This window comes from Phascolarctos cinereus, unplaced genomic scaffold, assembly GCF_003287225.1.
Source record: "Phascolarctos cinereus isolate Bilbo 61053 unplaced genomic scaffold, phaCin_HiC Scaffold_4;HRSCAF=312, whole genome shotgun sequence".
Lineage (NCBI taxonomy): Eukaryota > Metazoa > Chordata > Mammalia > Diprotodontia > Phascolarctidae > Phascolarctos > Phascolarctos cinereus.
This window is the reverse complement of record NW_027555847.1, coordinates 175,624,600-175,648,294: the sequence shown is the minus strand read 5'-3', so window position 1 is coordinate 175,648,294 and position 23,695 is coordinate 175,624,600.

The following is a 23,695-nucleotide window of genomic DNA, read 5'->3' as shown; positions in this document are numbered from 1 at the left end:
AAGGAAAAAATGTTTAAAATCACTAGGGCGAGCTGCCTGAGGCATTGACCCAGGACCCTGAAATTTAGAAACCAGTTACATAATTTTCCTTCTTTAGTTGTAGAAATAACCCAACATATAATCTTGTTCAGAAAACTAGTTAAAATAGCTAACTTCTAGACAGGATGATTTCCTCATACATACTCCTTTGCTCCTGGGCAATCAGTTGACCTCCTAAATAATGGCTTCCATAATACTCTGCCTTATAGAGGCTGTCCCAAATGTCTTAGTGCAGTTTTAATTTTAAATTTTAAACTGAACTGAATTGCACTAAAACGTTTGGGACAGCCTATCCATAGCAAGTTATCTAAATTGAAGGCAAGTCTGGAACTTCTCAGTATATTAGATTTCCCATATATAAAAAGAGTTATAACTATCCCATCCCTATACTCTCTTCTTCACAGATTATACAGAAATAATGTTTTGAAGGAACCTAAAGGATCTTTGAAGTAAGGTAAAAAAGGGTGTGTCCTACAGGATTACTGCAATCAGTTCCTCAGCTTTTTCATCTGTAAAAGAAAGGTGTTGTTCTATACTTCAAGTCTAGATCTATGAACCTATGAATTTTACTAACCCCAGTGATCTGAGTGAGCTCTCTATTCCCTAAATCCTCTTTTTCTGAGGTATTCTAGGCAGAACTATAACTAGAAATCTTGGTATCTGAGGCAAATTCAGTTGCAAAAGGGGTATATTGATTCTGGGAAGGAAAGGGAATCATCCCTCAAAGAATTCAGTCTGTAATCCTGTTATCGCTGGAAGGGATAGGAGGAAAGAGATAGAGCCTAATAGAGTCAATCCGATTGCGGGTAGTCATAGGGAAAGAAGGGGTGATCCATCAGTCTCCTATCCCTCCTCCCCAACTTCTGCTGACATTTACTCTGCTCTTGCTCCCTGTCCTGGGGCTCACATTCATCCTAGAAGTCCACCCCACAGGATGGTAGAGGGCCATGAAGCAGACTGAGGTGGAAAAAAAATGCAGCACCCTTCCCCTCCAACGATGGCACCTTAGACAGAGCCCCAGCTGTCCTGCCCTCCTTATGGCTCTGATTCTAGGGCCTAGAAGAGGGTTCTAGCCATCATTGGTATTCAATTAGCACTACTACTTGACCCAAGGACATTTGTCCCCAAATTAATTTTTAATAACTTTGAATTTCATGTAAGATGCAGATGTTAAAAGATCTTGGAATGATAGACACAAGTCCAGAGGAGAGGAAAGGGATTGCTGTTCTTTCGGGAACAATGGTAGAGAGAGATAATAAATGCTTTAAGCTGATTAATTAGAAACAAAACAAAAATACTCTTAACAACAAAAGTAGAAGGAGGGGAAGGAGCAGGGTGTGAAAATTACAATTTTTATTCTCCCCAATTTTGTGCTATTCTATTTGTCCAATTCTAGGCTTTCCCATCCTATCTGCATTTCCCAGTTCACTCATAGGATTATGGAACTAGAGACAAAAGACGCATTAGCTGTCACTTGGTCCAATAGCCTCACATACTGATGAGAAAACTAAATAAGCCCAAAGAGACGAAACTATTTGTCCAAAGTCACACAGGTATTTAGAGGCAGAGCTGGGATTTAAACTAAGGGCCTATGACTCCAAGTCCTGTTTCTACAACTTCATAGAATAGGTGTGGATTGAAGCATTTCAGAAACAGTGGCCAGCTGCTGTCCAAGTAATTTCCTTTCAACTGCAAAAGAGACATTGACATACTGCGAGGTTATCTCAGAAGCAACAGGCTCCTTCCTCTCCCTCACGGGCAGAAGGAAACCAAACAGTGTCACTCAGCAAGAGCGAGTCTATTTACTTGTGAGAGTCCTGTTGGTGATCCACTAAATCTTTCCTAAACGTGCAATTCACTTACTCCATCTTTATAGCAAGGACCGACGTAAATCATTTTAATGAAGTTAGAAGAGCTGTGTTCTTTAAGGAAAATGCTTACCCTCAAGTGCCTCCCTTTGGCCCCAACTCAACTCAAGGAAGCAGGTCTGAGCAAATCAGATTGGAAGGTGGGGGATGGGAGCAGAAAGGGAGGGGAGTTTCAGGCCAGGGAGCCCCTATCACTACTGCAAGCAGCAGTGAGCTCCCATGATTTACAATCACAGTTATTTCAGCAGGAAAGAATTTTGGAAAAGTGAGCCTCATATTCTTGGAGCACTGCAGAGAAGTAATATAACTCATAGACCAATCAGCAGTTTCAAACAAAAGATGTCATTCTTTCCTTCTGCCAGACATGTACGATAATCCCTCAGTCACCACAATCATCTTTCTCCCACATCATCAGGGCAGGATGACTCGAGCAGATTGTAGGGGACTAGAGGCCCACAGAACATGGGATAACATTAGGGAAGAGTGTAAACTGAGAACTTGCACTGACTAAGCCTGGCGAGGAGGAAAAGGGGAGGGAAGAGGGAGAGGGAGTCCAGGAAGAAGACACTCATTGCTTTGGGAAAGGGATGGGGCTGGGAGGAAAGTGGTTGAAGATATGAATTATTAGAATCTTCTGGTGCAGTTACAGAAAAACAATGGTTTATAATCCAAGATGCTTTTTGCTTAGGGAACCAGATAGAGGCTCTTTGCACGCTTATGCCCTCAAGAAAATGAGGCAAAACCACAGGGTAGAGCCTGTCCTTCTGTAACTCATTATATTCTAAAATGTAAATTGACAAAGAGATGGAGAGAGAGAAGTTGGGGTGGGGAAGCATTCTAAGCTGATCAAGTATTCCTTTCTTCCTCTTTTTCTGCATCATCATTACCCCCCTTTCTTTCTTCCCTCAGTCCCTCTCATAAGTACCTCCTCCCTTCCTCCATACTTGCAAACTCTTCAGAGATTTTTCCAGTCTTCCAAAACCTGAAAGAAATCCTGGGATGTTCAGGAAGCTCTGACTTTGACTTTGGACAAGATAGCTTTTGGTTTGCCTCTCTCTTTCTTCTTGATAGTGAGTCATTCAATCACAGTTCTAAACCCGGAAGGTTATAGACTAGTCAATAAACATTTATTAAACACTTAGTATATGCCAGGCACTGTATTTAAGCACCAGTGATCAAAAGAAAAAAAGAAAAGGCAAAAGACAGTTCTTGCGCTTGAGGACTTCATAATCTAATGGAACAAGCCAGGAGGACTTCCTCATTTGTAGATGAGGAAACTGAGGCCCAGAGAGATTAAGTAACAAACTACTCTGACAGTGAATATCAAAGATGGGATTTGATCCTCTGTCCTTTGACTCCAAAGCCTATGTCTGTCCACTATACCAAGGTGCCTCATATTATAATTTGTTTGTTTTCACTGGATTATTGATGAAGCAGGAGAAGGAAGAATACCCATTTTCCCACTGTCCAACTCTAAGTTACGTATTTAACATTCTCCTACAGATTCATGACCACTCAAGGAGGGAGTTAGCACATTAAAAAACCGTTTTATAATATCCCTCCAAACCAAAGTCTTAATTACTAGCCATTACTTTCCTGATAAATAGGTGCCTTTGTAATTTTACACGTAGAAAAGTCAAAAAGGGGGGGCAGCTAGGTGACACAGTGGGTAGAGCACCAGCTCTGGAGTCAGGAAGACCTGAGTTCAGTTCCAGCCTCATAACATTAGCTGTGTGACCCTGGGCAAGTCACTTAACCCCAATTGCCTCACCAAAAGAAAAAAAAGTCAAAAGAGGATTTTCTTATATTTCATCACTTAAAACACTGACCATCTATTCTGTAGCAAAACAAAGAAGCAGTATGGGCAATTCATTGTTTTTCTATCTCCTATAGTTCTTGGTCTTCAAGTAACTAAGAACTAAACAAGTGGGTTTGTTCAGAAAGAATTTAGTATATTTAGCTGAAATTCCTTTTCAAGTAAACATATTGAAAGCCCTATCCATCTTCTAAAAACTGAGCGATAGTCTTTTAGGAAAATATACATTTATCATTTGAACAATATGGCCAGTCCACTGAAGTTGTTCTCTCTACAGCAGAGTTTGAATGCTTGGCAGTTCAGCTTGAGAAAGGACCTCAGCATCTTGCCTTATTTCCTTATAGAGACCTTATCTTGCCAGGTGATCTTCAGAATCTTCCTAAGACAATTCAAATGGAAATAGTTCAGTTTCCTGGCATGGTGCTGGTATACTGTTCCAGGTTTCATAGGCATACAACAGTGAGGTCAGCATGACAGCTCTGTAGACCATCAGTTTGGTAGGCAACCTAATACCTCTTCTCTCCCACATTTTCCTTTGGAGCCTCTCAAACACTGAGCTAGCTCTGGCAATGTGTGCACCAACCTCATCATCTATGTGTATATCCCTGGAAAGTATACTGCCAAGGTAAGTGAACTTATCTACAGCATTCAAAATTTCTCCATTTGCTGTAACTGATGGTTTTATGTATGGATGGTGCAATGCTGGCTGGTGAAGAACTTCTGTTTTCTTGGTGTTAATTGTTAGGCCAAAATCAGCACAAGTGTCAGAGAACCAATCCATACTCTGTTGCATCTCAGCTTCAGTGGCTTCATTGATTGCTCAATCATCTGTGAACAAAAAGTTGTGAACCAGCTCTCCCTTCATTTTAGTTTTGGCTTGTAGCCCTCTCAAGTTAAGTAATTTACTGTCAGTGCAGTAGCTAACTCTGATATCATTTTTGTCTTTGTTGAAAGCATCTGGCAACATCCCTGAAAACATCATGGTAAAAAAACAAAGAACATGGAAGCAAGCACACCTGCTGCACTCCATTGGTGACTAGAAAAGGATCATTAATTATTCCAGAACCCTGCAAGCATGCCATTGTGAAACTGACATACAATACTGATGAACTTCTCTGGGCAACCAGATTGTTATGATAGGATGGAGGGAAATACATGATTAGTAATCATAACTGTGGATGTGAATGGGATAAACTTACCCATAAAATGGAAGCAGATAGCAAAATGGATTAGAAACCAGAATCCAACAACATGTTGTTTACAGAAAACACGTTTGAAATAGAAACACACACACGTACAGGATGAAGGGCTGGGGCAGAATCTATTAAGCTTTACCTGAAGTAAGAAAGGCAGGGGTAGCAATCATGATCTCAGACAAAGTAAAAGCAAAAACAGACCTAATTAAAAGAGAGAATTAGGGGAACTATATTTTGTTAAAAAGATACCATAAGCAATGAAGTAACATCAAAAAATTTTTGCAGCAAGTTTCTCTGATAAATGCAGTTTTCAGAAAAAAGAAATCAAAGTTATCTATACTCATATGAAAAAATACTCTCACTATTGATGAAATGCAAATTAAAACAACTCTGAGGTACTACTTCACAACTACTAGAAATGACAAATAGTGGAGGAGATATGGGAAAATAGGAACCCTAATGAACTGTTGGTGGAGTTGTGAACTTATCTACCCATTCTGGATAAGTTTGTAACTATACCCAAAGGTCTCTTCAACTGTACATACTCTTTGCCCCAGAAATACCACTACTAGGTCTATTTACCAAAGAGATAAAAGGGAGAGGAAAAGAACCTGAACATGCAAAAATATTTGTAGTAGCTTTTTGTGGTAGCAAAGAATTAGAAACTGAGGGGATGTCCATCAATTGGGGAATGGCTGAACAAATTGTGGTATATGATTATGACAGACTACTACAAGAATGTGCTATAAGAAATGTTAAGGGGGTAGTTCAAAAAATCTGGGAAAATCTATACAAACTGATGGAAGATGAAGCAAGCAGAACCAGAAGATCAGTAACAATAATGACCAACTATGAAAGACTTAGCTGCTCTGATCATTAATTACAGTTTGAATCCAAGACAGTTCAAAAAACTCATGATGAAATATCCATCTTGGGTGGGGGGAGGCAGCTAGGTGGTGCAGTGGATAGAGTACAGGCCCTGGAGTCAGGAGGACCTGAGTTCAAACCCAGCCTCAGATACTTAACACTTAACTAGCTGCGTGACCCTGGGAAAGTCACTTAACCCCAATTGCCTCACCAAAAAGCAAAAAATAAATTTAAAAAGAAAAATCCACCTACAGAGAGATAATGAATGAATTCAGTGTAAATTGAAATGTAATTTTTTCACTTTATTTTTCTTATTTTGTGACATGGCTAATACGAAAACATGTTTTGCATGATTTCACATGTATAACTGATATCATATTGCTGGTCTTCTCAGTAGGTGAGGGAGTGGTGGAAGGGAGAGAATTTAGAGCTCTAAATTAATTTTAAAGTATCATCATCATCATCATCATCATCATTTTAAAGTTAAAAATAATAATCTACCACCTAGTATTGTTCTATGACTTTGGGTCACAGACCACTATACTCTCCAGAGAATTATAATGAGATTCACATAGAGAGAAATAGAAAGAAACGTGGCAAATTTAAGCAAGCTATAACACATATAAAATAAGGAATAGTTAGACATAAAAAAGGGATGAGGCTGACAATGAACTGCCCATGTGCCCCAATGATATCTTTTGAATGTCAAGAAGGTCTTCCACGACGTTGTGTTGGTCTCCTGTGGCAATGAGGACATAGATAAGAGTCACACGGGATGGCAAGCAGGTGGGATTGTGTCACATCTTGCATTGCTAAAAGGATCATATGTATTGATGAACTGATGAGATCATAGATCCATTGAAGTAAACGAGAATGTTTCTAATTTTTTTTAAATAGATTTATTCCATGTCATTTTGTTTTAACTTAAAATTTCTTCCTGGCCTTAAACATGGCCAGGCTTTTCAAAGTTGCTGTTCAGTACTGAGAAATAAGTATAATTATTATTATTATTTCCATTCAGTAGTCACCAATGTTTTGTCTAGTTATTCTGATGTTTTCTTCTGTTTGTCTTTCTGTTAATTGTCTTACCACTTGAAAGGAACGTGTCAACATCCCTCACAATTAGTAACTTCTCTATCTCACTGTAATTTAACATACATTTTAAGATTTTAGACATTATACCAATCAATGAATATAAACTTATGCATATTTAATGTAGGTTTTTGTTATCATTTCTTTGAGCAAAATATAATTTACTTTTCCATCTTAATTAGTCATATTTATCTTTTTGTTTGACATCAAGATTGTTGCTCTGAATTTTTTTTAATTACTGCTGATATATGGTAGAGTCTTCTTCCCCTTCTGTATGAATCTGTTTTAGGTGTAATTTTTGTGGACAACAAATTGTTGGGATCTGCTTTCTAATCCATTTTGCTATATCCCAATATTTTATGAAATTAATAATTTGACAAATTAAGTTTAAGCTAAATTTTCCCATTCATTATTAATAGCTATATCATTTAAAAATAATATCAAAAGAAGTTATAAAAGAAAAAGAAAGAAGGGGAACTTACAGTACCAGATGTCAAATTACATTATGAAGTAACAACCAACACTATCTGGTACTAGGTTTTTTTCAATAAATTAGAATACATTAAACAATGAACTATACTCTGATAAATATAATAGTCTAGTGTTTGATAACTGGAGGTCACAAAAGGTTGCTGAGCAAGTTGGATAATAGTTTGATGAGAATTGTCAACAGACTAATATCACACTATAAATGCCACAAAAAATTCCAACTGTATCAGTGATCTAATTTTAAAAAACAGGACAAGGAAATGAAATAAGTTCTTTATTAGCTAGAACAGAGGAATCTGAGAAAATAGATGAATTCGATTATGTGAACAAAAAGCCTTTGCCAAATAAAAAGCAATAAATCCACAGGAAAAAACTCTTATTTTCCCTGGATTCCTTCAAGATTCAGATCAAATCCAACCTTCAGCAGTAGGCCTTTTCCAGTTTTCCCCTCCCCCAAAATGCTAGTGCCTTGTCCTCTGAGACACACACACACACGTGTGTATACACGTATATATACATACGTATACCTTATGAACCTAGCAATTTTCATGTTTTTCTCCCCCATTGGAATGGGAGTTTCTTGAGGGCAAGGATTATTTTTGCCTCTCTATATATCTCTAATGCTTAGCACACAGCCTGACACATAGTAAGCACTTAATAAATGTTGGGTAGCTAGATGAAAAACTAAGGCAAAAAAGACTTATTTCTCTTAAACAACAATAAAACATCCAAAATTTATCAAAGCAATTCTCCAGAAAGGTAGGGAAATGAATAAACAGTTCTCAAAAAAGTTACAATTCTAATAATCCAAAATTCAAAATAAAAAAGTAACTTGGAATCTGACCTCCAAATTAGCAAAGATAATTAAAGACTAGAAAAGTCAATGTTGGCATAACAATGTGTAATAATATATGTGCTTTTACACTGCTGTTAGGATGTAAATTGAACCAGCCTTTGCTTAATTCCCTGTTTTTCTGTTAAAGACATTCATCACTTTTGAGTCAGTTAACATATTATAGGAATTATACACTAGGAAGGTCATGAAGTTAAAAACAAAAAATGACATGTATCTGTCTTACACCAAAACAAATAAATAAATAACAAAAAAAATTCTCTAAGCAAAAATGGGTGTCTAATGATTAGGAAATGACAACAGATGCTATAAACATAATGGGATTTTTTTTTCAGTTCAGATCTGGGGTTTATTCTTGTAAAAAACTGTGAATAAACAAATTCCCTCTACCCTTGACCATTGGCACTGCCTTTGCAACTTACATTCTTACAGAATTGCCTAGGGCATCAAGAAGTTAAGACTTGCTTAGGGTCACATGGCCAAGGTGGCTCAGAGCAAGGCCTTGAACACATATCTTGTTGATGCTGAGGGCATCTTTAACCTCAGTATTACATTGCCCCTTGGTGGCATGCTAGCAGACCACAATGAACAAAACATGAAATTTTCAAAGAAAAAGAAAAATATTTATGTGAAGGGTTTCAGAAAGAGCAGAGCTAAAGGAATACAGCATACTTTTACGTTTTTATTCACTTTGAACTTAAATACATAAAGACAAAAAAATTTCCATGTACACAACACATTAAAAAAAGGATTCAATATGAATATCTATTTCACACATTTTTTTAAAAAACTACATAATAAGCATCACACATCATTTTCAAAGCTACCCTGCTTTTCTATACTTCCAAGTTTTCTTTTGTTCTCTGATCTTATTTCTTTTTCTCCCTCTCTCCCCAACCCACCTAGAGAAGGTTACCATTTTTTTTTAATGATAGGCAATGCGGTTAAGTGACTTGCCCAGGGTCACTTAGCTAGTAAGTGTTATGTGTCTGAGGCTGGATTTGAACTCAGGTCCTCCTGACTCCAGGGCCAGTGCTCTATCCACTGTGCCACCTAGCTACCCTGTTACCATTTTTCTCTGGAGGTAGATAACATCTTCCTTCTTAGGTCCTTTGTAATTGATATGATATTTACAATCCTCAAAATAACTCAGTTGTTCAAAGTTGTTCTTAGGACATTATTACTGCTACTATGTACAATGTTCTCTTGATTCTGCTCATTTTACTTTTCATTATTTCATGCAAGTCTTTCCATGTTTTTCTAAAATCATTGAACTCATCATTTCTTATGGCACAGTAGTATTCCATCACAATCATATACCACAACTTGGTTAGCCATTTCCCTAATTGATGGGCATTCCCTCAATTTCCAGTTCTTTGTCAGCCACCACGAAGAGAGCTGCTATAAATATTTTAGATCATTTAAGTTATTTTACTTTTTCCCTAATCATCTTGGGAAACAAACCCAATAGTGATACTGCTAGGTAAAATGGTATACACAGTTTTAAAACTCTTTAGGCATAATTACAGATTGGTCTTCAAAATGGTTGGATCAGTTCACAGTTCCACCAACAGTGAATTAGTGTCCCAATTTTTCCATATACCCTCCAACATTTGTCACTTTCCCTTCCTATCACTTTTGCCAATCTGATGAGTATAAAATTATATCTCAAGGTTGTTTTCATTTGTATTTCTCTAATAAATAATGATTTATAGCTTTTTTCTTATGACTATAGGTAGGTTTGATATCTTCATCAAAAAACTGTTCATATCCTTTATTTGTCAATTGGGGAGTGACTTCTATTCTTATAAATTTGACAAAGTTCTTTATATATTTGAGATATAAGATCTTTATCTGAAAAACTACCTGTAAAATTTTTTCCCCAATTTTCTGCTTTCCTTCTGATCTTGGCTATATCTGTTTTATTTCTACAAAAACTTTTTAACTTAATATAATCAAAACTACCCATGTACACTTCACAATGCTCTCTATCTCTTATTTATTCATAAATTGTTCTATCCGTAAGCCTATCCAACGTTCTTTCAATTTTCTTATAATGTCTCCCTTTATATCTAGGTCATATATCCATTTTGACCTTATCTTGGTAAATGGTGTAAGACATTGGTCAGTGCCCAATTTCTGCCAGATTGCTTTCTAGCTTTCCCAACAATTTTTATCAAATAATGAATTCTTATCCTGTTTAAATCTTTACATTTATCAAACACAAGGTTACTATAATCATTTACCACTGTGTATTGTATATCTACTCTGTCCCATGGATCTACCTTTCTATTTCTTAGCCAGTACAGATAATTTTGATAATTACTGCCTTATAATTTAAGATATGGTACTGCTAAAACTCCTTCCTTTACATTTTTTCCATTAGTTCCTTTGATATTCTTGATCTTTTATTCTTCTAAATGAACTTTATTATTTTTTTCTTACTCAGTAAAGTAATTTTTTAGTAATTTAATTGGGGTGGCATTGAATACATTAGTTCAGGTAAAATTATCATTTTATTATATTGGCTCTGCCCACCCATGAACAATTAATATTTCTCCAAGTATTTAGATCTGACTTTATTTGTATAAAAAGTGTTTTACAATTATGTTCATGTAGTTCCTGGGTTTGTTTTGGCAAGTATATTTCCAGGTATTTTATATTGTCTATAGTTATTTTAAATGGGGTATCTCTTACTATCTCTTCTTGCAGTGTTTTGTTGGTGATATATAAGAATGCTGATGATTTATGTGGGTTTATTTTATATCTTGCTACTTTGCTAAAATTATTGTTTCAGCTAACTTCTTAGTTGAATCTTTAGGATTTTCCAAGCATATCATTATGTCATCTGCAAAAACAGATGCCTTTATTACCTCATTGCCCATTCAAATTCCTTCTATTTCTTTTTCTTCTCTTACTGCTGTTTCTAAGATTCCAATACAATATTAAATAACATAGGTGGCAATGAGCATACTTGTTTCTTATTGGGAAGGTTTCCAACTTATCCCCATTACAAATAATGCTTGCTGATGGTTCTTATGACAGTTCTTATTATTTTAAGGAAAAACTCATTTATAGCTATGCTTTCAAGTGTTTTTAAAAGGAATGAGTGCTGTATTTTATTGAAAGCCTTTTCTGCATTTATTAACATAATCATATCATTTTTGTTACTTTTATTACTGATATCAATTATGTTAAGCATTTTCCTCATGTTCAACCACCCCTGCATTCCTGGTATAAAAATCCCAATTGGTCACAATGTATAACTTTTGTAATATATTGTTGTAGTCGCCCAACTGGTATTTTATTCAGGACTTTTGCATCCATATTTATTAATGAAACTGGTCTATAATTTTCTTTCTCTGTTTTTTGCTCTTCCTGGTTTAGGTATCAGTACCATATTTGCTTCATAAAAGAAGTTTGGTAGGACTCCTTTGTCTATTAATACAAATAATTTATTTAATATTGGAATTAGTTGATCTTTAAACAGTTGCTGGAATTCCCTTGTAAATCCAATTGGTCCTGATGCTTTTTACTTGGGGAGCTCATTTATGGCCTGTTCAATTTCTTTTTCTAAAATAGATATTCTATTTTCTTTTCTCTTAATTTAGGCAGTTTATATTTTTGTAAATATTCTTCTATTTCACTTAAATTGTTAAAAGTTATTGGCATATGATTGGGCAAAATAATTATCCTTATAATTGCTTTGATTTCATCTTCATTAGTGGTATATTCACCCTTTTAATTTTTAATACTACAAATTTGGTTTTCTCTCTTTTTTAATCATATTAACCAATGCTTTATCTATTTTATTGGGTCTTTTTTTTTTATAAAACCAACTCCTAGTTTTATTTATTAATTCAATGGTTTTCTTACTCAATTTTATTAATCTCACCTTTAATTTTTAGGATTTCCAATTTGGTGTTTGATTGGGAATTTTTAATTTGTTCTTTTTCTATTTTTTTTAATTGCATACCCAATTCATTGGTCTGTTCTTTCTCCATTTTATTGATATAAGTATTTAGAGATATAAATTTTCCTCTGATTACTGCTTTTGCTGCATCCCATAGGTCTTGATATGTTGTCTCACTATTGTCATTTTTTAATGAAATTATTGATTGTTTCTATGATTTATTCTTTAACCTATTCTTTAAGATTAGCTTTAGTTTCTAATTAATTTTTAATCTGTGTTTCCGTAGTTCCCTATTGAATATAATTTTTAATTGCAATATAATCTGAAAAGGATGTATTTGATGTGTGTGATTTTCTGCATTTAACTATAAAATTTAATGCCTTAATATATGGTCAACTTTTGTAAAGGTACCATATACCACTGAAAAAGTGGCATATTCTTTTCTATTCCCATTCAATTCTCCCCAGATATCTATCATACCTAGCCTATCTAAAATTCTATTAACTTCCTTGAGTTCTTTCTTATTTATCTTTTTTGGTTAGATTTATCTAATTTTGAGAGGGGAAGGTAAAAGTCCTCCACTACTATAGTACAATTTCCACCTGTAATTCATTTAACTCTTCCTTTAAAAATTTTGATGCTATAGCATTTGGTGCATGTGGGTTTAACATCAATATTGCTTCATTATCTATGGCACCTTTTATCATAATGTAGTTTCCCTGCTCAGATAAAATTTTAATTAAATATTTTAGCTTGAACTTAGTCTGAGATTATGATTCCTACCCCAACTGGGGTTTTTTTGTTTGTTTGTTTGTTTTGCATTAGCTGAAGCAAATTCTAATCCAGGCATTTATTTTAACCCTGTACATATCTCTCATTTTTAAATGTGTTTCTTGTAAACATATTGTTGAATTCTGATTTTTAATCCATTCCATTGTTTCCATTTTATGGGCAAGTTCATCCCATTCATGTTCAAAGTTATAATTACTAGTTGTGCATTTCTTTCTATCCTATTTTTCCTCACTATTATCCTTCTCTTCCTCTCTTTTTACCTTATCCCTCCTCATATATCTAATTCACTTCTAACCGCTACACCTCCCTAAGTCACACCCTTTTTAAGAATCACTACCTTACTTTCTCCCTTTATTCTCCTATTCCTTAATTTACCCACACCTCTAAGAATCCTTCTTGTCCTTTCCTCCCCACCCTCCTACTTCTCAATGTACACACCCTAAAAGTCCCTCGTTTATCCTGTGCCCTCACCCTCCTATTTCTTTATAAATTTGGAAGACTTTTATATACTTCTAGATGTATATGTTATTTCCCATTTAACCCAGTTCTGATGAAAAGGAGATTCCAATACTACCACCCCTCCACTCCTGCCTGCTTCATCGGTAACACTTCTTTCTTTCACAACTCATTTGTATGAGATAATTTTTCCACTTTACCTCTCCCTACTTGATTTTATTTTTTTAGAATCATCCCATTATACTCAATTCAATCCCACACCTTCTATGTATGCTTTTTCAAACTACCCAAATAATAAAAACATTCTTAAGAGTATAGATAACATTTTCACATATAAGAAGTAAACAGTTTGACCTTATTGCATCCCTTATAATTGATCTTTACCGTTTACCTCATGTTTCTCCTGGATCTTATATGTGAAATTTTCCATTGAGTTCTGGTCTTTTTATAACAAATACTGAAAGTCTTTCAATTCATTAAATATCCTTTTTTTCCATTCAGGCTTATACTCAGTTTTGCTGAATAAGTTACTCTTAGTTGCAAATACTGCTCCTTTACTCTTTGAAATATAATGTTCCAGGCCTTTAGGTTTTTTCATGTAGAAGCTGCTAGATCTTGTGTTAGTCTGACTGTAGCTCTGCCATATTTGTTTTTTCTTGTTGCTTGTAGAATTTTCTCCTTAACCTGAGAGCTTTGAAACTTGGCTATAATATTTCTTCAAGTTTTCATCTTGGGATCTCTTTCAGGTGGTGACTGGTGGGGTATTTTCTATTCCTTTTTACAAGAGTTTCAGGGCAATTTTCCTCAATAATTTCTTATAGTATTATATCTAGACTTTTTATCATAACTTTGAGGTAGTTCAATAATTCTTAATTGTCTTTCCTCAATCTGTCCTCCAGATCTGTTTTTCCAGTGAGATGTTTCATGTTCTCTTCTATTTTTTTCATTCTTTTGATTTTTGTTATTCTTGGTGTCTTATAAAGGCATTAGCTTCCCCTTGCCCAATTCTACTTTTTAAGGAGTTATTTTGTCCCTTAAGTTTTTAGATCTTTTTTCCAATTGGTTAATTTTCTTTTCATAATTTTCTTGATTTTCTTGGTTCGCTTTTTTTTCCTTAATTTTTCCTCAACCTCTCATTTGATTTTAAAATCTTTTTTAAGCTCTTCCAAGAACTCTTTTTAGGCCTATGACCATTTGACATTTTTCTTTAAAATAGGAGTTGTTTTTCAACTTCACTGTCTTCTTGTGAGTATGAAGCCACATCTTCTCTATCCCCATAGTAGCTGTGATTGAGTTATTTCTCCTTTGCTCATGCATTTTTTTGGGGGTAGTTTATTATTATAGTCAGATTCTAGTCCTGATGTGTTGGGGATGATGCCTCAGGCTTAAGGTTTTTCTTACTCTGAGCTCTGTCTGGGGGCCCAACCTTGAAGACTCCTTTCCACCCCTGAACCATGCGTAGGGAACCCAGCCAGATTGTCACCACAAATGCTCTTGCAAACTTCAGCTCACTCCTCTGCCTTGAAACTGAAACTAGGGACTTTAGTCTCCTGCAAGTGCTCACAGCCAGCAATGCCTCTGCCCCTCTGCTACCACACTCACCAAGCATCAGCTCTCCTCAGCCACAACCTGGGACTGGCCTCTGGTCAGCACATCTGGGATCTGGGTCTGGAATCCAGTGATGGCAGAAGGTCCTTCAATCTTCCCCTTTTCCTGTCCAACCCGAGGTGAAAGTTCCTGACATGGAGGCTGCTGCTCAACCCAGCTGCCCCGAGGGTTTGTTGTTTGTTGATTCAGGGGAGTTTGCCTAGAGAAGTTTGCACTTCAGTTGGGCCAAACATCTTCCCTAGAAGGTTTTGTCTTTCTCAAGGTCCTCTCAACTTGCCTTAGGAGAAGAACTGCTTTACCCCAACTTTTAATTATTTCTTTCTTTTAAAGTTCACATTGAGGTGATATTTTACCTTCTTTGTAAGAGAATTTTTGAAAGCCTGGTATTTCCTGTCTTATTCTGCCATCTTCCCTAGTATATTGTTAAAGATAAAATAGCAACAGATCCATGTTAAATGAACAGGTCAAAAAAAATAAGGATTAAACTGATCAAAATGAGGATATAACTACATAAAAGTTTTTAAAAGTCACTACTCATCTTTATGCTAGGAATAATTAATCTCTCTCTCTCTCTCTCTCTCTCTCTCTCTCTCTCTCTCTCTCTCTCTCTCTCTCTCAGGATTAAAGGGAACTCCCAGTATGGAAGCTTTCTCTACTAATACAGATCAATATCATATAACTAGTCTTAGAATTGCCTAGGCCACAGAGAAGTTAGCTGGTTTTCCCAGGGTTACATAGCCACAATGTTCAGAGGTAGGACTTAAATCCAGGTCTTCCTGACTTCCAGCTCTCTATACCACAGATACCTCTCAAATGTCTATAAACTTTCATTCTAAATTCATTTCATTCACCCCATATTCAAATATGAATATTTGAATAACTATACTTGTCAATAGAAAATTAGAAATTGTTGTATTGTTATTACCATCAACATTTTTCTGGATATTTGGAGCCCTCTGAGCCATTACTATAATAGACAGTATTGACTTTATAATATATCTTGCATTTAGTAATAGCAAAACAGTCAATTGGCTGTTTAGTCAATTTCTTATTTTTTACGTACAAGTGTTCCATATTGCACATCTACTTAGTTCAAAATCGTCTGCGTATCTATGAAGTTTGTTATGCTATTTCTTCACTATTAGGGGTGCTGTTTCTGAACAATGATTTCAATTCTGTGTTGATCAGGATCCCATTCCTTCTGATACAGGTACATTTCAAAAGTAGAATTGGTGATAAAGTGATATACAGGACATAGCTATCACTGACCATCTGGAAATTATCAGTGCTTCAGTATCTTCTGTACCCAAGACATCAGATCACACCCAGGAATATAAGACTTCCTTAGGAACCCATGAAATGGAGGAAACCAGACACACATCTAGGGAAATCCACTAAACCAAGCATTCTTGACCTTTTTGTGTGTCATGGGCCCTCTTTAACAAAAAATAGGAGTAAAAACTATGGGAATTCTCAAAATAATGTTTTTAAATGCATAAAATACATGAGATTGCAAAACAAATTATATTGAAATACAGTTATAAAAATAATAAAAGCAAATTCACTAATCTCAGGTCAAAAAATCTTGTGTGTATATGTATATAAATGTGTGTATAGATATGTATATGCATGTATATATGTATGATACACCAATAAGCCAATCTGTAACAACCACCAACCTAAAAGTTTTGGCTTTCCTTATACATCTCTTTCTCACATTATATGCTAAAGAATGGGGTAGAGACCACTGACCTCATTGAAATTATTGCTACTAGCTGCTATTTTTTAGTTCTCATGAATTTCTTTCTTTGCTTCCCTGATTATAAGTCAAAAGTCCTTCCCCTAAAGTCCAAGGAATATCATTTGGGGTTAAATTTAGCTTGAAAATATTTTATCCGTATTTTCAATTGTGCACTTTAAATAATAAGTGTCCGAGCACTTGCTATTTATCTGTTTTGAATTCATAAAGAACTTAAATATTTCTAAAAACTCAAAAGCTAAAAACTTTTAAATGAAGTGCATTATAGGTATTCTTATTTGATCAGAAAAGGCTCATTCCATGAAGATATGACAACCTGCGTCAGACACAAAAAGGCACTGCCACGAGCCAACAAAACAGGGAAAGCCACTTGTTAAAGAGCAGAGTCAATCCCCTGTTTAAGTCCTAAGCATCACAGGTTGGGAATACCACTAGCAAGTCTACCGCATGGACGAGGAAAATTAAAAAAATGAAAAGGAAGATAGTAAGCAGAAGTGGAAGAGTAGCAAAAAGGGGGAAAGGAGGAAGGAGACAGAAAAAGAAAATGCTATTTGGTGAATAGAGTACCTTCTATTCACTATTGTTTTAGGTGTCCCTGACTTCTGACCCCAAGTTGCTTTTGTCCTTGTTATAGCATGTGAGCAGGAAGACCATCTGCTAGTTCTTCAGTTTGCCAGCATGTTTATAACATTCTTGTTGATGTCTTCTTCCCAGCTTCTCTTTCCATTTCTTGAGCTTCGGATTCACTCCCATCACATTTAGCTTTCAAGTCATAAGCCTAAGAGGAATTTCTCTAAACTTGCCAACTTGTTCTTAAGCATTTTGAATACAGGAAAAAAAAATGCCAGAGTAACATAGTAACAAGATCAATAATTACTTATTACTATACAAAAATTGAATTAGCCACTTCATTTCGGGGCCATTTTCATGGCCCCATTTCATAATTTAGATGTTAAGACTCTATGGTGGGAGGAGGGAGAAAACTGATAGCTTTCTATATAGCTCATCAAAGTTACTGAATAACCATAAAATTACTCATCTTTTAATCATCATCCAAGACATTAAATTTTTAAATGGAACATTGTCAGGGCAAGCAATAAAATAACAATTGAACAGAGTGACCTAAATCCAAGGAGGCATTGTGAGGCTGTGTACTAGGAGAAACAAGGTGGGGGGGCAAGGGGGATAGAAGCCCTCCATTGGTGGTCCAGAAAGCTCAGTCCTGCCACTAGTTAATTATATACCCTTGGACAAGTTGTCTCACTTCTTTGGGCCTCATTTTCTTCCTCTATTAAATAGCTAGGATTAGATGAGTCCCTGCCAGCTCTAATTTTCTGTGATCTACATCCCTTTCTGGATATGTGGAATTGAGCCTCCAATCTTTCTTAAAATTATCCTTATTTAGGAAGAAGCCATTATTGTGGTGGCAAAGGACTCTGAGAGGCAGCAAGAATACAGTGGAAAGAGTATGGAATATGAAGTCAGAGGACCAGGACTGAAATCCTGGCTCCACTGACCACTCCCTGTGGAACCACTTGTCTAGTTTCCTCTTCTGTAAGATGAGAGGAATTATTCTAGATCAGAGGTGTCAAATATGCCTGCTGGTATCTGTACTTTAAGTACAGCTGAACCAAATTAACATGCAATTCAGAAATATTTAACAAAATTAATTAAAATGTAATAAAACATATTATGTTAAAATGTGATTTTCCAAAGTCAATATGCCACCTACAGGGATCCTGATGTATGGTTTAGGGGGCTCATTTTTTATCTGGGTTTAAAATTACTGGTTTAGATGACCTCTGAGGTTTCTTCCAGCTCTAGACCCAAGATAGTATGACACAAAAATGCATTCATTACAATCAGTCAGAAGACTCATTATTTATAGGCAAGGTTGAGCACTTTTACCTGACTATAGGCCCAAGAATTAAAATAACTAATGGCCAACAATCCCAAGAGCGTTTTTAAACCGAGTAATGACTGTTAGTCCAATATTGATTGTGCTACCTATCACAGGTACTACTACATGCTCATAAAACTAGATCTATGATTTATTGGTGTGGGGAACTCCCAGTAAGGAGCTTCCCCCTATCAGTGAGAATCAGCATCACCTACTCTGCAAATTGACCGTAGAGTTGCCTAGGGCACTGAGGTATCAAATGCCTTGTCCAGGGTCATACATCGAGCATGTCACAGTCAGAACTTGAATACAGGCCTTCCTGACTCAGACTGTGTCTATACACTATACCGCACTGTTCCTACAAATGTTATTCAAATAAAAGTTTGAAAGGCTACAAGTCATCAGAAATACAGAGCTATTCTATTAGTCTCTGGTACATACTTTAAAACAGCTAGTATTTCTTAGATATGTATATTCCCTCCACTGACATAGCACACAATCATAAAAGACTTTTAGGAGTTGCTATGGCAGAAGTAGATAAAAAGTCTTTACCTAGTAGCGATGGTCATGAAAATCTCCAAGCTTAGGTGAACTGTTCTTCATATAATAAAATACCATTGGGTTATTTGAATTTTCCAGCTTTATAGAAAATAATAAGGTGATATTCTGCTAGGGTAGCCTTAGGGGAAACCAGAGACCCCTCCACATCACAAAAAGCCATCTAAGGAAGCCTTTAATAGGAGACATAGGAGTCTATATCTATGTGTATGTGTATGTGTATATATACATAAATGTGTGTAGATGTGCATATGTGCATATACCTGCACACTGCCTTATGTGTATATGTGTATTGTGTTGTGTATATACGTATGATACATATATATATATATCATGTTTATTGTGTTGTGTGATAGATAGATATATAGATATAGATATAGATATAGATATATAGATATAGATATAGATATAGATATATAGATATATAGATATATAGATATATAGATATATATATAGATATAGATATATAGATATAGAGATAGATAGAGATAGAGATAGAGATAGAGATAGAGATAGAGATATAGATATAGATATAGATATAGATATAGATATAGATATAGATATAGATATAGATATAGATATAGATATAGATATAGATATAGATATATACATGTGAATACCCACTATATTGTGCTAAGCACTGAGGATACAAAAAATGGCAAAAGATTGTCCCTGCCCTCAAGAAGCTCACAAAGGATTGTAAGAGACAAGCAAATATCTGCCAACAAGCTATAAACAGAAAAAATTGGAAATGATTAGAAGAAAGAAGACACTAGAATTAAGAAAGATTGGGAAAGGCTTCCTGTAGAAGATGAGATTTTAGTTGGATTTAAAGAAGGCCAGGGTGGCGAGGAGGTGGGTATGAAAGAGCATTCCAAGCACGGGGGACAATCAGAGAAAATGCCAGGAGCTGAGAGATGGAGTGTCTTGTTTGGGGAACAACAAGAAGTCCAGTGTCACTGGACCAAAATGCATATGGCGGGGAGTGAGGTGGAAGAAGACTGGAAAGGGAGGGGGGGCTAGATTATGAAGGACAATGGATGCCAGAAGATTCTTTTTATTTAATCCTGGAGGTGATAGGGAACCAGTGTAGTTTATTGAGTTGGGGGCAGGAAGTGTGTGTGACATGCTCAAGCCTGCACTTTAGGGGATGGATTGGAGTAGGGAGAGACCTCAGGCAGACCACAGGCTATTCAAATAGTGCACTGTAGGCACTCAAGTTCCTATAATGCAAATGCAAAATAACAAAAATAAAACTTAATGCAGTTGAAACGCTAAGCTTCCCTTTATGTCATTACCACAGAGCTCAGGAGGAATATTTAAAAGACTTTTTTTTTAAACTCTAAACATTGCTATACGTGAGGTAACTCAGGCAAACTGTGATACTAATGATAATTGTAGTCCAACAGCTACTCCACATTTAAATGAGCCTTCAGAGGAAGTGGGAGATCTGGCACATAGCAGATGCTCAAGTATTCATTGGATCAATGCAAAAAAAACAAAAATAAAACTTGATGCAGTTAAAACATTGAATCTCGTTTTTTCATGACCACATGACTCATAAATAAAGATGTTTAACATTGTTTTGCCTATAAGGTCACCCAAACTAGCATCTTAGTAATACCTCTCATCAAACAAGAGCATTTCAGGTAAGAAGAGATAAACTTGAGATTAACCAACAATGAAAGATGGGAGGGAACATACCTCAACCAGCAGTTCAGCCTTCTTCTTGCATTTGCAGACATTGTGATCTTGTGTCAATTTTAGGATGGGTCATCCAGAGGTATAGTGGGTTTTCCCCTCCTCCCTGGCCAGTTCTCCTTGGCCTACTTTCTTCGTGACCTCTATCAGAATATTTGCTAAGCAATGTTGACCTTTCATTCTTTTCTTTCCCTTCTTTTAAAAGAAAATAGCTCAACCAATGTCATTCAGGAAACAAGTCATTCCAAGATTCACAAGACTCACTGACCATAAGCTTCCATCATTTCCCACTTGTTTCTTATATCCTTAGACTCATACTCTGTCCTTATCTGTGAGTCACTGACAGTGATCAAAAGCCCTTCTTGGTCAGGTTGTCTCAAAGTTACTGCATTTCTTCTCTTTTCCTGTGCCATGTTTACTCACTCTCAACCTCCTGAACTTGATTTCCTGCCACCTCCTAAGAATACATTCTTCTTGCCCTTCTTTTTGTTCTTCAAAAAAAAATAAAGACTCAAATCCTTTCATCTCCTCTAGCAAAAGTTCCAATTAACACTAGCAAAAGAAAAGCAGGAGGCATTTTCCAAAGAAGCCACTAAAAGGACGCCTTTCTCACCCTTTTTACTTTGAGTGCTTGGTGGCTCACAAGTGCTTCTGGAAAGGCAGCTTTTAAACCTTCTCAACCCCCCTCCTCCCCATCCCACCCCCCTCGGTTGTTGACCCACTAATCTGCTGCTAATTGTTAACCGTTGGAAAGGCAGCAGTACTCAGAGAAAGTGGAAAATTTGCCTTAGTCCTTTTGTCCCACAAGTAACAAACTTCTGACTCTCAGCAGAACCCACCTTCCGTGTCACAAGCCCTCACCACCCAGAAACATGCAGCAAAACAACATTCCAATATAAATGCAGTTCAGCTCTTCCTCGTTCACTTCTATCTGCATCTGTTACCTGAGATGCCCAGGTTACAAAGAAAGGTGTTTAAAATAGACCATTCAATTCAATAGTGATTAAGTGCCAGTTTGTATACAAAGCTCTGGGGAAAACACACAGAGAAATAAGGCATAACACTAACTTTGAGGAATCTGGAAGGGAGTGAAGATGGTAATAAATTGCCTAGTAAACCACTCCTTACAGGTGATTAGGTTAAATAATGAAATTGGGCCTAGAGTCTTAGGTGGGTAACATGGAGATTAATTTGCTAGTTGTTAAAACAAATTAGTGACTCATCCAAATAGTACAATAAGTTCTCATTTGATTAGCAATGCTTGTGTGGGGAGCAAAGTTTCCTAAAGAACTCTACTAATAAAGCATATCTCGGTCCTCCTCAAGGAAACTCTGTGAGCTAAGTGGATGCAGAGGTACAAACCCCACAAAGCAGCCCCCTGCACCACATGGGATGAGGAGATGGAAATGTTTATTTTGGAATTAACAAAGGATAAAGAAGCCCCTTCTAAATTCACATGGGGAACAGTTATGAAATATTGAAAGATTGGGCATAATGCTCTTTCTAGTTTTACATACACGAGAACAAAAGTACTAAAAGGCTAAATGTTTAGAATACAGAAAGAAGTAAACAAGCAATTTCCCCATATATGTTTTCCCCTCTTCTCTCTAGTCAGTCAATAAACACCAAAGTACATCCTTTTCTTTCTAACACACACACACACACACACACACACACACACACACACACACCCTACCCTGTGTCCAAGTATCTTCTTTTTCATTCCCTACATACATACTCTCTATCGCTGTTCAGTTGTTTTTAGTTGTGTCTGACCCTTAATGACTCCATTTGGGTTTTCTTGGCAGAGATACTGGGGTGGTTTGTTATTTCCTTCTCCGGCTCATTTTACAAATGAGAACACTGAGGTAAACAGAGTTAAATGACTTGCTTACGTGACTTGCCCCAGTTCACCCAGCTAATAAGTGTCTGAGGCTGGATTGGAACTCAGGAAAATGAGTCTTACTGACTCCAGGCCCAAAACTCTACCCACTACACCACCTAGCTTCCCTCTTTCTTACCCTGAATATCTCCAAATACCTTCCAGTCACGCATGCACTATTTCATCACCTCTAAGTTTTAAGGTTTTTCAGACCATAAACAACATCACTCTTTGTACTATGTAAGTAATAATAGTCCATGTTCATATTGCTTATAGTTTATAAAGTGCTTTCCTAGCAACTCTGAGATAAGTAGTGCAGATATTATTAGCCCATTTTGCAGAGGAAGGAACTGAGTCTCAGATAGATTAACTAACATGCCCAAAACTGAACTCTTCTTTCCGTCCTCCTACAAAATTCACTCTTTCTCTTAACTGGACAGTTTCTGCTGATGGCACCATCATCTTCTTAGCCTCCCAAAGTCAACGCTCACGCTCTCTCGCTCTCTCTCTCTCTCTCTCTCTCTCCTCTCTCTCTCTCTCTCTCTCTCTCTCATCCCACACATCAAATCAGTTGCCCAGTTTCCATTCCCTTTCAATTCTTCCATGTTCCTCAACCTGCCCTTCCTTTCCACTCTTCTCACTAGAGCCATCTTAAGTCAGGTCCTCATTATCTCTCACATAAACTGTTGTAAAAAAAAAATCCTAATTTTTCTCCTCGATTCAAGCTTCTGTCCTCTTTGATCCATCCTGTACACCACTAGCAAAGTAAACATTCTGTGCAAAGGTCTAGATGTGTCATCCTTTGCTCCAAAACCTTCAGGGCATCCACATTGCCTACAGGATAAAATGAAGACTCTTTATAGCCTATGTGTTTCCCACCTGGTCACACGCTAAGGGACAACTTTT